The sequence below is a fragment of the Ranitomeya imitator genome, chromosome 6 (assembly GCF_032444005.1).
Source record: "Ranitomeya imitator isolate aRanImi1 chromosome 6, aRanImi1.pri, whole genome shotgun sequence".
In the NCBI taxonomy this organism is placed as follows: Eukaryota; Metazoa; Chordata; class Amphibia; order Anura; family Dendrobatidae; genus Ranitomeya; species Ranitomeya imitator.
Genome location: NC_091287.1, coordinates 474,994,663 through 475,008,073, shown reverse-complemented (window position 1 = coordinate 475,008,073; position 13,411 = coordinate 474,994,663). Strand labels below are relative to the sequence as shown.

The following is a 13,411-nucleotide window of genomic DNA, read 5'->3' as shown; positions in this document are numbered from 1 at the left end:
ATAATTCAGAATAATTTCCGTGTATAACAAAAACATTTCTGAATGACAGCCCATTTTAGAATACGAACCTACCATGGAGGCCCAATTAGGCACAGATCACATGGGCAGTTGGGATTTCTGTTTGTCTGTTCCATTTAAGGAACAAAAAAATGGAATTCATGCTCAAAGCAGGCCAGTTTGCTAATTGATGCAAGCAGAAGCAGATTAACATTGATTATCCTGTGGATCATTTGGTTTAAATTTGTCTAAAACGTAAAGAAATGGTCTGAATGCTGCACCTTTACTTCCTTCTTTAAAAAAAAAAAAGAAATTAAAATACCAAATAGAAACCAAACAACATAATATTCCGAGCCTGTAGAAAAGAAGAGGCAGGGAATGCAGCAGCTGTTTTGTAGTGAAGCTGGATTGTGAGAGGATAGCTTGGCTCAAAGCTTAGCAATAGACATTGGGAGAAAAATTCATATATACTGAATAAACATCAGAGTGTCACAGCACAGCAGTGGAGAAAGGTCATCATCCATTTACCCCAAACAATTTCTGTATATGTAAAAATCACTTTGATATTACTAAGGCTGTGTTTTCACTAAGCAGTTTGAAAATTGGTTGTTATGGTCCTAGAAGACCTCAGAATGTTAGACATGCTTTTTTCAGGGCACCTTAAGTACCTGCGATTCATCGCAAATCATATTTTTCAGAAAAATTTGGTGAAGCTGACAAATTCAAATTTCAAAAGATTCACTCATCTCTAGTTTTCCGGACACAGCTGCATATAGCATTGTCTTCTGTAAATGTGTAACATATGAAATTTTGAAAACTTTTATGTTATGTTTTTATTCTACTAAATGGACTGACAATCTCATAACTTATACCTATTCTTTGGTTCTTGTTGACACAGCTGATCTGTGATCATTATTAGACCATGTTCACACGTTCAGTATTTGGTCAGTATTTTACATCAGTATTTGTAAGCCAAAACCAGGAGTGGGTGATAAATACAGAAGTGGTGCATATGTTTCTATTATACTTTCCCTCTGATTGTTCCACTCCTGGTTTTGGCTTACAAATACTGATGTAAAATACTGACCAAATACTGAACGTGGCCATACTGAAAGTAAAGAAGTGCAGTACTCAAACCTGTCTTACTAAGGCCTCAAGTTTCATCAGTGATTTTCATCAGAGTTTAATCAGATAGTTTTTATCACCGTCATCAGAGTTTCATCAGAGTTTGGTCAGAGTGTCATCACGTTTTTTAATTGAGAAAACAATTGTTTTCCTACCTTTCTCTCCCTATCTCTAGAAGCAGACAGCACTCGGATGGCATCCAAATGCTTTCTGATTATTTTCACGGACCCATAGACTTTCATGTGCAAGTTTGATCCGACTCTCAGATGAATATCAAAAGTGTCTATGCGATTTTGCACAGACCACTTGGTCTACAAAAAACACGGACATGTGAATAGCCCCATAAACTGTTATAGGTATGAGTGCTGTCGAAAAAACAGATAGCACTTGTATGTACATGAGCGTGAGCACTAACCTTGTGCTGTATTGTCTTTTTAAGAAAAAAAACAAGGGGTGATAGATGCTGTGGGAGAGGCAACGGCAACACTGGCACACTTTTTTTTGTCACCCCCGGCCTGCAGCTTGCTTCTCTGAAACAGAATGTCATTAGGCGGTAGTGATACAATAAGGGTGAGTGACAATGGTTTCGCTGCTTGATGACGATTCAATTCTAGGCAATGATAAAAGTTGTGATGTGGTGCTGCTGTCACTCACCTGGTTTCTGTCACCTCCCCCTGATAATAATTTATTTCAAGGTGATGATAGAAGCTGTGGGGTGGCATTGGTGTCACTCACCCTGCTTCTATCACCATCCCCTGTCAGAGAAACAAGCTGCAGGTTGTCGGTGACAGAAGTGTGCCAGCACTGCACTCGCCTCTCCCACGGCAGTCTCTCAGCGCTATTAATTATGGATGACATCATAGGGCTGTAATGAAAGAAGCTGTAAGGCACAGCAAGTGATCCTAGAGCTGCCCCCAGATAAAGTCCTCTTCTAGGCCAGATGATTTATGGTAAAAGTGACTACACACTCATCCTCCTGATGACATATCGTTTGAGTTCTCCTCAAACGAAATGTCACAGGAAGTAAAGTAATAAAAACATATAGGGAATAGCAGGACAGGGAGATGGTAAGCTATTTTAAAATACAACATATTACAAAATGCTAGGGGTTAAAAGTGATTAAATACAAAAATTTATGAAGGGTATTTTAGGTATTAGTCATCACCTTTAAGACAAGAACTGTTTTCATTTTACATACATACTTACGGGAACCCCTTTCTATAGAGAAATATACGGGTGCTATGTAGTAATTTCGATTTATAATATGCACTTTTCTCCTGTTGCTTCCTGATAAATAACGTTTTGGATTTATTGAAGCTAAATGCAGTATTTAGGATGATCTTATGATTACAGCCCTCAGTGAAATTAGATTTGAATAGATTTATTGGGGAAATGAAATAGGTGCACACCTTCCTATCATTAGCAGATGAGACAATATCTCAACATTCATTTACAAGATATTTTCCATTTTCTACTTTCACTTGCAATATTGCTGTGTGGTATCTGTCAAACCGAAACGAATGGCAACCAATCACAGTGCTGCTTTTTTCGTAAATGTGAAGTTACATAAACCTAACCCATGAATTTAATGGACAACTTAATTTTTTGTGCTAAAAAACGAAAGGATTGATTTTCTTGTCATTTGTTATTTCAATGGAAACTGTAGTCTCAAAAAAATGTTATTTACCTGGTAATGGTAAAAAATATTTCAGAGAGCTGCTGTAATCTTTTTCAGCACATTGATTGACAATGTGTGTGTGTGTGTGTGTGTGTGTGTGTGAGTGATTACTGTAGCCACTCCCTGCAACACCCTGATGACTGGAAGTGAGTGGCTGCAGGTACAATATGACTTCATATTCTCCCTGTAGCTGCTGCTCCAGTAATCCTACCAGACATGGCAGGTCCATTTACTTCCAGATTAACCCTAAATATACAGGTAAATTTTGCTGTATGCATAGAAGGAAAAAAAATTCCTCTTACCAAAACGATGTCTCAACTACTGCATATTAAAGCACGGAGCTCCAGCAATCCCGTCAGTCAATACAGGCAAACAGTCCATAAAAAAAGAAAAAAGCTGAGAACTCCATAAGATTGAGAACTTACTGAAATTAATTAAGATTGTTTAGTCGAAACGTGTCAACATTTATGTCTGCCTTGCTATGGCAACCTTTTAATGGAATTTAAGTAAAGTTACCAACTTTATGGAGTTCCTAGCTTTTTTATTTTTTTATGGAAGATTCAGCTATATCTTGATAGTACATCAGCAATAAAAAATTGCTGCCAATTTTATTTTCCAACATGAATAAATAAAAAAACAAACCGTATATAGTCCCTATGTAGTCTGATCCACCAGAGACAATGGTTCAGATTCATCAAAACTTTTACACCAGAAAACTGATGTAAAAAATCTTTAGAAGATCCCAAGACTGCACAAAAATGTTGAGACTTTTGGTATTTTTGCCCAGCTCTCCCAAAATGGGTGGCATGGCAACCCCTGCTCATCGAATTCATGAGGTGCGGTGGTGGGCTCACAAGGAAGCATACACCTCTTTATGAAACAGGCTCCTTGCTCTCCATCCCGCCCCCTCAGCAAGGGGCTTATATCCCTTACCATTGTCCCTTACCTCTTTCATTGAGCAGGATATCATAATGTTAGGAACACTATGACTCCACGATCCGACCACAGAGTATGTGTATGTAACTATATTTTTTTCCTTTCTACCTCGATAGGGTTATTTCCATTAAGTAATTACCACCTAAGATAAGTGATAACGTGGTAATTAATAGAAGACATTTGGGACCCCCATGGTGATGAAAATGGGGTACTGACTGAATTAGGCAATGGCCACATATATACAGCATCATCATCTGCAGTCAAGATCTCACACAATCATATTTATTTCAAGAATGGTAATTTCATGGATAATATTCATTATCCTTGAATAAAGACTGAGTTACAGGCTGAAACACGTAGGCAAAGGAAAAGGAAATTCTGCATAAGGAAATACTTGAAAAGGTCTTATCTTTTTAAGACGTTAGAATGAAGCTAACATTTCTGTTTGGAACATGGCTGGAGGACGTTCTTTCTTAGATCTTCATTGTGCCATACCAGGCAGGAATGGCGCCCTCCGTGCTGAGAGGGTGAGCTGTTTTTTTTTCTATATTGTTGATGGTAATTTCACACCACTCCTCTCTGCGTATGTTAAGCCAAGAGTAAAGGGAAGTGGGACATGTGTATCATGCTGAACATACGAGACCTAGAATCAAAGGTCGATTCACTAAATTCACTACCATAGGCACCAAGAATCGTTGTCCAAGCTCCTACTTACTCCTATAAAAAGGTGTAGCTTGAAGTTCCTGGACACCAATACAAATCTGGAACAGAACCCCATCTCCTTCGTCCATTTATGTGGAGTCTTCTTTTGTCATAGCACAATGAGGTATAAAATCCAGTTATCTTAATTGTAAATACATTTAAATATGTAAGGTGTAAATGAGTTTTCTGACGCGTTTCAAGTTGATGACTCTCGAAACACATCAGAAAAACTATTCTAACCTTCTATATTTTCATGAATTTACAACAAAGGTTATTGGATTTTAAACCAACGTGTGCTGGACTTCGAGCTGTCATTGGACTTTGGCAAGAACATGTGGAGCTTCACCAGCTTTCTATATGCACCGAAACTCATCACCTGCAGGCCATCAAGCGGGGGTGAGCTGTGTCTACCCATACTCACAAAAATGCAAGGAATAAAGGAAAAATCATCAGCTCTCCATTGAAGGAGTAATGCCAGATAGAGGGCAGTGCACTGATAGCTCCAGACCGGCTCTTGGGTTGAATATGCAAGTGAGAAGGTTGTTCATTCAGCAACCTATATATCAGGACAACAAGATCTAAAACTTCACATTTATTAGGATAAACTTAAAAAGTAGGGAAAAATTAAAATCATAGCAGTAGATGTCCAGACGTCTGGTCTACGTGTTTAAAGCAAAAACACTTTTAGTCCTGACTGCCTAGAGTGTTTCTGCTTGAAACGCGTAGGCCGGACATCTGATGGACACCTACTGGTATAATTTTATTTTTTCCCAGATTTGAATGTTTATCTCAATAAATGTGATGTTTTAGATTATTTTGTCCTGCTATACCGGCTCCATCATGAGCAACCTTCTCTCCTGTATCTACCAATACTATTCACCTTCTTTTGTGGTGGATTGGGTGGGTGTTGGGTATTGGGGGTAGGCCAGTTGGATATGGCTGCATACCTGATAGCTATTTTTTTGCTGAATATAAGGTTGTAAATGTTAACGTTATCGCTTTCTGAATGCCACATATGTAACACTCAATTATTTTCAATCCTATAAACCCCACACAATGTAAGAGGATTTACTTTCTTATTACTGATTTTCTATTCTGGCTAACATTGATAATATATTGTTATTTTTTTCGTATCTCCATTAATCTTGCTTTTCTTATAAATAATTACCAGGCCGCCCTAATGAATAAAACAATATAGGGTAGATATAATTAATCTCACAAATAGGGATCAATTTGTAATTAGTGAACTTATCTCTGAGTAACAGAAGCTTCCCAGTCTCATATTTGCAGTCACACAATGGTTGGGCAGTAACCTATGAAGCGATCGCCAGTCATCACTAATAATAGACTGCACATTTTATCATTTATGCTGGAGCTATTAGGTCCCGGCATTTTTGGTTTGCAGCAGTGTTGCTAAGCAGAGCCTATTCTGTTCTTTCAATAGACAATTATATTGCATTGTTCCCTGCAGGAGTTTCTATCTTGTTATGGGTGGAATGTGTATGCTTTTTATCGCCCTATTGTTGATACATTTTTTATGAAGTGCTTTTTTTCTGCTAATTGGAGTTAATAGTGTTCTGCACGGGCAATAAGCATGCCTATGTATCAACGATATAGGATAGTTCTGTAATTTTCCATAAAGAACCGTGTTTCTACTTCATTTTATATGTTATGCATTAACATTATGGGAAGGGAGATCGGCTCATACAATTAGTATAGCAGTGATTTTGCACATTCTGCAATTTTTTTTCATCTTTAGAGATAAATTAATCAATGGGTGACTCTACCTTATACAATATGCACAGATCATGTTGTACGTGGATGATATAGATTTGTGGTGTCTGTGATAATTCAGAGTGTGGTCACTGACGATGTACTGAAAAATGCAGATAAAGCAGAAATCCATTATGATTCATTAAGGAGACCTTAAACTATCTCAATGCTTTTCTATCTGGACTCTGCTGATCATAAGAGCTTACACTCTACAGGAGAGAGAGAGAGAGGACTCTGCTGATCATAAGAGCTTACACTCGACAGGAGAGAGAGAGGATCCTATTGATCATAAGAAATTACACTCTACAGGAGAGAGAGAGAGAGGACCTGTTATGACCTGGTGGTCAGGACAATAATGGACCTGGTGGTTAAGAGCACACGGAATGACCTGATAGTTACTGATAATAAGGACGAGCTCTGGGACGTGGGAACTCTGCTGACCGCAATCCCTAAACCTATCAAACACACTAGAAATAGCCGTGGATTGCGCCTAACGCTCCCTATGCAACTCGGCACAGCCTAAGAAACTAGCTAGCCCTGAAGATAGAAAAATAAAGCCTACCTTGCCTCAGAGAAATTCCCCAAAGGAAAAGGCAGCCCCCACAAATAATGACTGTGAGTAAAGATGAAAATACAAACACAGAGATGAAATAGATTTAGCAAAGTGAGGCCCGACTTACTGAACAGACCGAGGATAGGAAAGGTTACTTTGCGGTCAGCACAAAAACCTACAAAAAGACCACGCAGAGGGCGCAAAAGACCCTCCGCACCGACTCACGGTGCGGAGGCGCTCCCTCTGCGTCCCAGAGCTTCCAGCAAGCAAGACAGCAAATTAAATAGCAAGCTGGACAGAAAAATAGCAAACCAAAGAAATACAAGCTGAACTTAGCTTCTGATGGGAAGACAGGTCACAAGAACGATCCAGGAGTGAACAAGACCAATACTGGAACATTGACAGGTGGCATGGAGCAAAGATCTAAGTGGAGTTAAATAGAGCAGCAGCTAACGAATTAACCTCGTCATCTGTGAAACTCAGAAACACCCACCAGAGGAAGTCCATGGACAGAACCAGCCGAAGTACCATTCATGACCACAGGAGGGAGCCCGACAACAGAATTCACAACAAGGACCCTTCTGACCATAAGAGCTTACACTCTACAGGAGAGAGAGAGAGAGAGAGAGGACCCTGCTGATCATAAGAGCTTACACTCTACAGGAGAGAGAGAGAGGACCCTGCTGACCATAAGAGCTTACACTCTGCAGGAGAGAGAGGACCCTGCTGACCATAAGAGCTTACACTCTACAGGAGAGAGAGAGGACCCTACTGAAAATAAGAGCTTACACTCTACAGGAGAGAAAGAGGACCCTGCTGACCATAAGAGCTGAAACTCTACAGGAGAGAGAAAGGACACTGCTGATCATAAGAGCTTACACTCTACAGGAGAGAGAGAGGACCCTGCTGATCATAAGAGCTTACACTCTACAGGAGAGAGAGAGAGAGAGGACCCTGCTGACCATAAGAGCTTACACTCTACAGGAGAGAGAAAGGACCCTACTGATCATAAGAGCTTACACTCTACAGGAGAGAGAGAGGACCCTGCTGACCATAAGAGCTTACACTCTATAAGAGAGAGAGAACCCTGCTGACCATAAGAGCTTAAACTCTACAGGAGAAAGAGAGGACCCTGCTCACAGTAAGAGCTTACATTCTACAGGAGACAGGGAGGACCCTGCCGACCATATGAACTTACACTCTATATGAGAGAGAGAGAGAACTCTGCTGACCATAAGAGCTTACACTCTGCAGGAGAGAGAGAGGACCCTGCTGACCATAAGAGCTTACACTCTACAGGAGAGAGAGAGAGGACCCTGCTGACCATAAGAGATTACACTCTACAGTAGAGAGAGAGAGAGAGAGAGAAAGAGAGGACCCTGCTGACCATAAGGGCTTAAAATCTACAGGAGAGAGGATCCTGCTGACCATAAGGGCTTACACTCTACAGGAGGGAGGATCCTGCTGACCAAAGGACCTTACACTCTAGAGGAGAACGAGAGGACCCTGCTGACCATAAGAGCTTACACTCTACAGGAGAGAGAGAGGACCCTGCTGACCATAAGGGTTACACTCTACAGGAGAGAGAGAGAGGACCCTGCTGACCATAAGGGTTACACTCTACAGGAGAGAGAGAGAGGACCCTGCTGACCATAAGGGTTACACTCTACAGGAGAGAGGACCCCACTGACCATAAGAGCTAAAACTTTACAGTAGAAACAGAGGACCCTGCTGACCATAAGAGCTTACACTCTACAGGAGAGAGAGGACCCTGCTGACCATAAGAGCTTACATTCTACAGAAGACAGGGAGGACCCTGCTGACCATAAGAGCTTACACTCTACAGGAGAGAGAGAGGACCCTGCTGACCTTAAAAGCTTACACTCTACAGGAGAGAGAGAGGACCCTGCTGACCATAAGAGCTTAAACTCTATAGGAGAGAGAGAGAACCCTGCTGACCATAAGAGCTTACACTCTACAGGAGAGAGAGGACCCTGCTGACCATAAGAGCTTACTTTCTACAGGAGACAGGGAGGACCCTGCTGACCATAAGAGCTTACACTCTACAGGAGAGAGAGAGAGGACCCTGCTGACCATAAGGGCTTACACTTTACAGGAGAGAGAGAGAGAGGACCCTGCTGACCATAAGAGCTTACACTCTACAGGAGAGAGAGAACCCTGCTGACCATAAGAGCTTACACTCTACAGGAGAGAGAGGGGACCCTGCTGACCATAAGAGCTTACACTCTACAGGAGAGAGAGAGGACCCTGCTGACCATACAAGCTTACACTCTACAGGAGAGAGAGAGGAGCCTGCTGACCATAAGAGCTTACACTCTACAGGAGGGAGAACCCTGCTGACCATAAGAGCTTACACTCTACAGGAGAGAGGATCCTGCTGACCATAAGAGCTTACACTGTACAGGAAAGGATGACTCTGGAGATTGAAATTGACTCTGCTGGAAATAGCTGACCTGGGATTACGTGTGATCCCGGCCTTAGACTGATATATAAACTATAAAAGCTAATCAACATCGCTTTGCCGTAACTGTCCATTTACACAAAATTTGTAGAAAGGTTCTGCTGCTCTCCTTCCCCCAAAACAAGTAATAAGTGCATTTGATGTTTGATACACAAACCAGCCTGGTTTGTCCAGGAACTATCCTGATTCACAAACTCTGGAATTCTCCCTTTGCCTTTTTGTTTTGGGTGGTTACTCAATATTAGGATTCTGCCAGCACCAAGAATAGGCTATAGATAAGGAGGAAAGTACTCAAAGAGAAAAGTAGAGTGGTGTGTATAGCATTTAATTCAGTGGAATTAGTTATTAAGACCGTAGAAAGCCATATCTGACTAATGAGATATATATCTAATTAAATGGCTGCACACACTGTATAATCCAGTGACATCCAAGACTCGCTAGGGCAATACAAAAATATTTAGTGTATGTTTATGTGGCAGATTTGCTTCGGAAATTGATTTAACTGAAAACCTCTTCCATATATGAGAATCTATTTATTTCTGCAGCTATTTTAAGTAATTCTGAAAACATAATTGAAAAATAAATATTAATGGTACAATCCCAAAAATATCTGCAACAAATCTTCCATGTGTGGATATACCCTTATAAAGTGACTTTTCACTTTTCGGGCTATGGACACCTTTGCACTAAATATCTTTCTTTATTTGCTTCTAAAATGCAAAATGAATCAACGTAATAAATAATCTTCATTAACGATTTCTTAACATTTTTCAGCTGCAAAGTAATTCACCTAGCTAGCGGGTATGCAAATTTTGACAAAAAATTGTTAGAGCTGTATTAATGCCTCTGATGGCTCTCCCACTTCCTTCTCTGTGTCAAGGATAGCATCACTAAGGGAAAAAGTAATCCACAGATTAGAGTGTAGAGAAGAGATAAATAATCTACAATCTTAGATAGAGCAGGGAAATTATGCAGTAGACAAAGGAGGAAAGCACATACAGGGGAAATCAGCACAGGAATGAAGCTGTGCTGATACATGACAGCTAGTGACAACAGCAGTACCATGGACATTTGGACCTTACATCTGGTATGTACTTCTGAGAAGGACATGGCCATGTCAGAAAAGACTGAAACAAAAGAAATATCATAAATAAACTGAATATAACGGGGTCTGATAAATGAAGGAATGAAGATTGCCGACAAACTTTTAACAGAAGCCAATAATATACTGTGGCGACCAAAAGTTTTGCATTTTTATTAAAAGCATGATTACTTCTGTATTATTGTTATGACGACATTTTCCTGGTGATGAATTGAAAGTGCATAAAGTTGTCATCATGCAAGACCTTAATTTTAACCAAAATGCTGTAGAACATAGATATGGTCATTTAACTAAAGAGAACTGATCACATCATAGAGAGTAATTCATTGTTTACAATGCCATGACTTAGTATTTTGTATCATAACCTCTTGCTTTATTACTGCACCACACCGACAGGGCATTGAAGCTACTTGGGTATTCAAGACATCCTGAGGGATCTTGCTCCATTTCATTTGCAAATCTGCAAACAATTCATCTTTATTGCTGTGGGTACGGACCCCAACTCATCACCCTAACTCATCCCAAAGATGCTCTACAGGGCGTAAATCAGTTGATTGGCTTGGCCATTGCAACAGGCCAACATTTTCTTTGCTAACCAATTTTTAACTAAATTGGATGTGTGATTAGGATTATTGTCAAGCTGGAATTTCCAGCCCCTGCCTTCTTTGGTTTTACCATGTGGCAGCATTAGATTCTCCAGTATATCCTTGTACATTGTAGCATTCTTATTTAAATCAATTCTATGCAAAGGGCAAATGGCAGATGCAGAAAAGCAGCCCCAAACCATGACATTGCCTCCACCATGTTTCACTGTAGGTGTTTGGTACCTTACATCATTATGTTTTCCAGTTGAGTGGTATATATAGTGCTTGTCATCACTACTAAACAGATTGAACATGGATTCATCAGACCACAATACCTTATACCATTAGCTGTGTTTTTGGCAAACATCCGGTTCTTTGCAGGGATGAAAGGCTTAATGATTGGAACTTGTGCATTCAACCCTACTGCTCTTAACCATGGCACCACAATTTGTCAACTCACTTTGACCTCCATATTCTTCTTCCATTTCGTGCAAAATCTGTACAGCACTTTTATGGACATCAGATACTGACTTTTTCTTAATAATGTGATCAACTTTGGAGGATGTTTTTCGTGGTCGTCCACTTCTAGGTTTGTCAGCTGTTTCATAACCTTCTGCTCTGAGAGCAGTTGAATTCCATAGCTACCTCTTTTTGGCTTTTGCCTGAATTTACTCTCAGAATAATAAGCTTACAGACATCTGGTGATAAATTTGACTTTGTATTTGCCATGCACACACACACACAAAAAAAATAGGCAAAATTCGACTATCCATGATAAAATATGCAAACAATTTGGCCCAGCAAATGTTGAAAACTAACACATAAAGGAATAAAACAATGTCAAACACAATTTTCATCCATATAGGTGGCAACCATTTGCTTCCGGTTTACTAAAATCACCAAATGTACGTTTTATCGCTGCCAAGTGAGTGTACCCCAAAACGCTTAGTGATCGCTACATCACACACAATAAAGCAATGAAGCCTAAACACACTTTCCATTTGTGCTAGATTTCAAGGCTATGATTCTTGGAACATTTTATACAATTGTCATGTCAACTCATCATCCTACATATCTAGGATTATTTTTTTTTCCATCATCAGGATTCAATCAAGCGGAAAAGTGATACATGGCCTGACCATCCACTATGCAAAACCACTAATGAGCAAGCTCTTGGCAATGTCTATTAAGATGTCTGGTCTGATGCTAAGATGTGGCTGTGATCACAGTGTGTTCCAGCCGGTGTGACATTGAATGGAAACATAATAATTATGTGACAGTGAGTAATGACCGCAGAACTTCCTCTGTTCTAAAGATAAAATGCTACCTTCATTCACAAGCAACAAGCTGAACTCTAAGACGTATCATTGACTTTCCCTGCCTGCCAGTAAAACAGAAATGATGAAAATGATCCAGTAGAGTGGAAAGCATCTGGAAATATCAGTGTTCAGGCCAATCTCCTTATGGCAATACAAAATATCGCTAAATCCTTTCATGTGTAGGGTCTTATCTGTAGATAAACACAGGGGCAGAACATAGAAAGCTCTCAGCCAGCCATACATGCCACTTTCACTATTCAATTTCCGCATGTAAAGATTGCAAAAGTGTGAATTTCTCGATGAACTTTGATGTTGCTGTCAGGAGGACAGAATAATAAGATATCAGGTGTAGTGAAGTGGTGTTCTAATTCTACACTTTAGTTTGTGCCATTTGTGAAAACCATTTAATAACAGGTAAAAACTTTTTGCATACTAGAACTGTTCTGTTCTGATTGTGAAGTCTCCACAATCAGTGATGGTTTAGGAGCCATGTCATCTGCTGGTGTAGGTCCACTGTTTTATCAAGAGCAAAGTCAGTGCAGCCGTCTACCAGGAAATATTAGAGCACTTCATGCTGCCCTCTGCCGACAAGCTTTTTGGAGATGGAAATTTCATTCTCCAGCAGGACTTGGCACCTGTCCACACTGACAAAAGTACCAATACCTGGTTTACAAACAACAGTATCACTGTGCTTGATTGGCCAGAAAACTCGCCTGACCTTAACCCCATAGAGAATCTATGGATTAATGTAAAGAGGAAGATGAGAGACACCAGAACCAACAATGGTGACGAGCTGAAGGCCGCTATCAAAGCAACCTGGGCTTCCATAACACCTCAGCAGTGCCACAGGCTGATCTCCTTCATGCCACGCCGCATTGATGCTGTAATTGATACAGAAGGAGCCCCGACCAAGTATTGAGTGCATTTACTGAACATACATTTCAGTAGGCCTACATTTCAAATTTCAATATCACTTTTGAAGCTGAAGTATTCCAGTTTACTGAGATAATGACTTTTGAGTATTCATTGGATGTAAGCCATAACCATCAACATTACCAGAAATAAGCACTTGTTTGTAATTACTCTATATAATATATGAGTCTCACACACACACACACACTGAGGTAGACACAGGTACACTGTCTCTTTAAATCTTCAAA

The 13,411-nt window shown here is 40.2% G+C and overlaps 1 protein-coding gene across 6 annotated transcripts in view; it reads right to left on the bottom strand.

Moving 5' to 3' along the window:
- The window catches only part of RALYL (RALY RNA binding protein like), a 1,030,045-nt gene that overhangs the window by 269,820 nt on the left and 746,814 nt on the right, over positions 1-13,411 (bottom strand). The window lies entirely within an intron of this gene.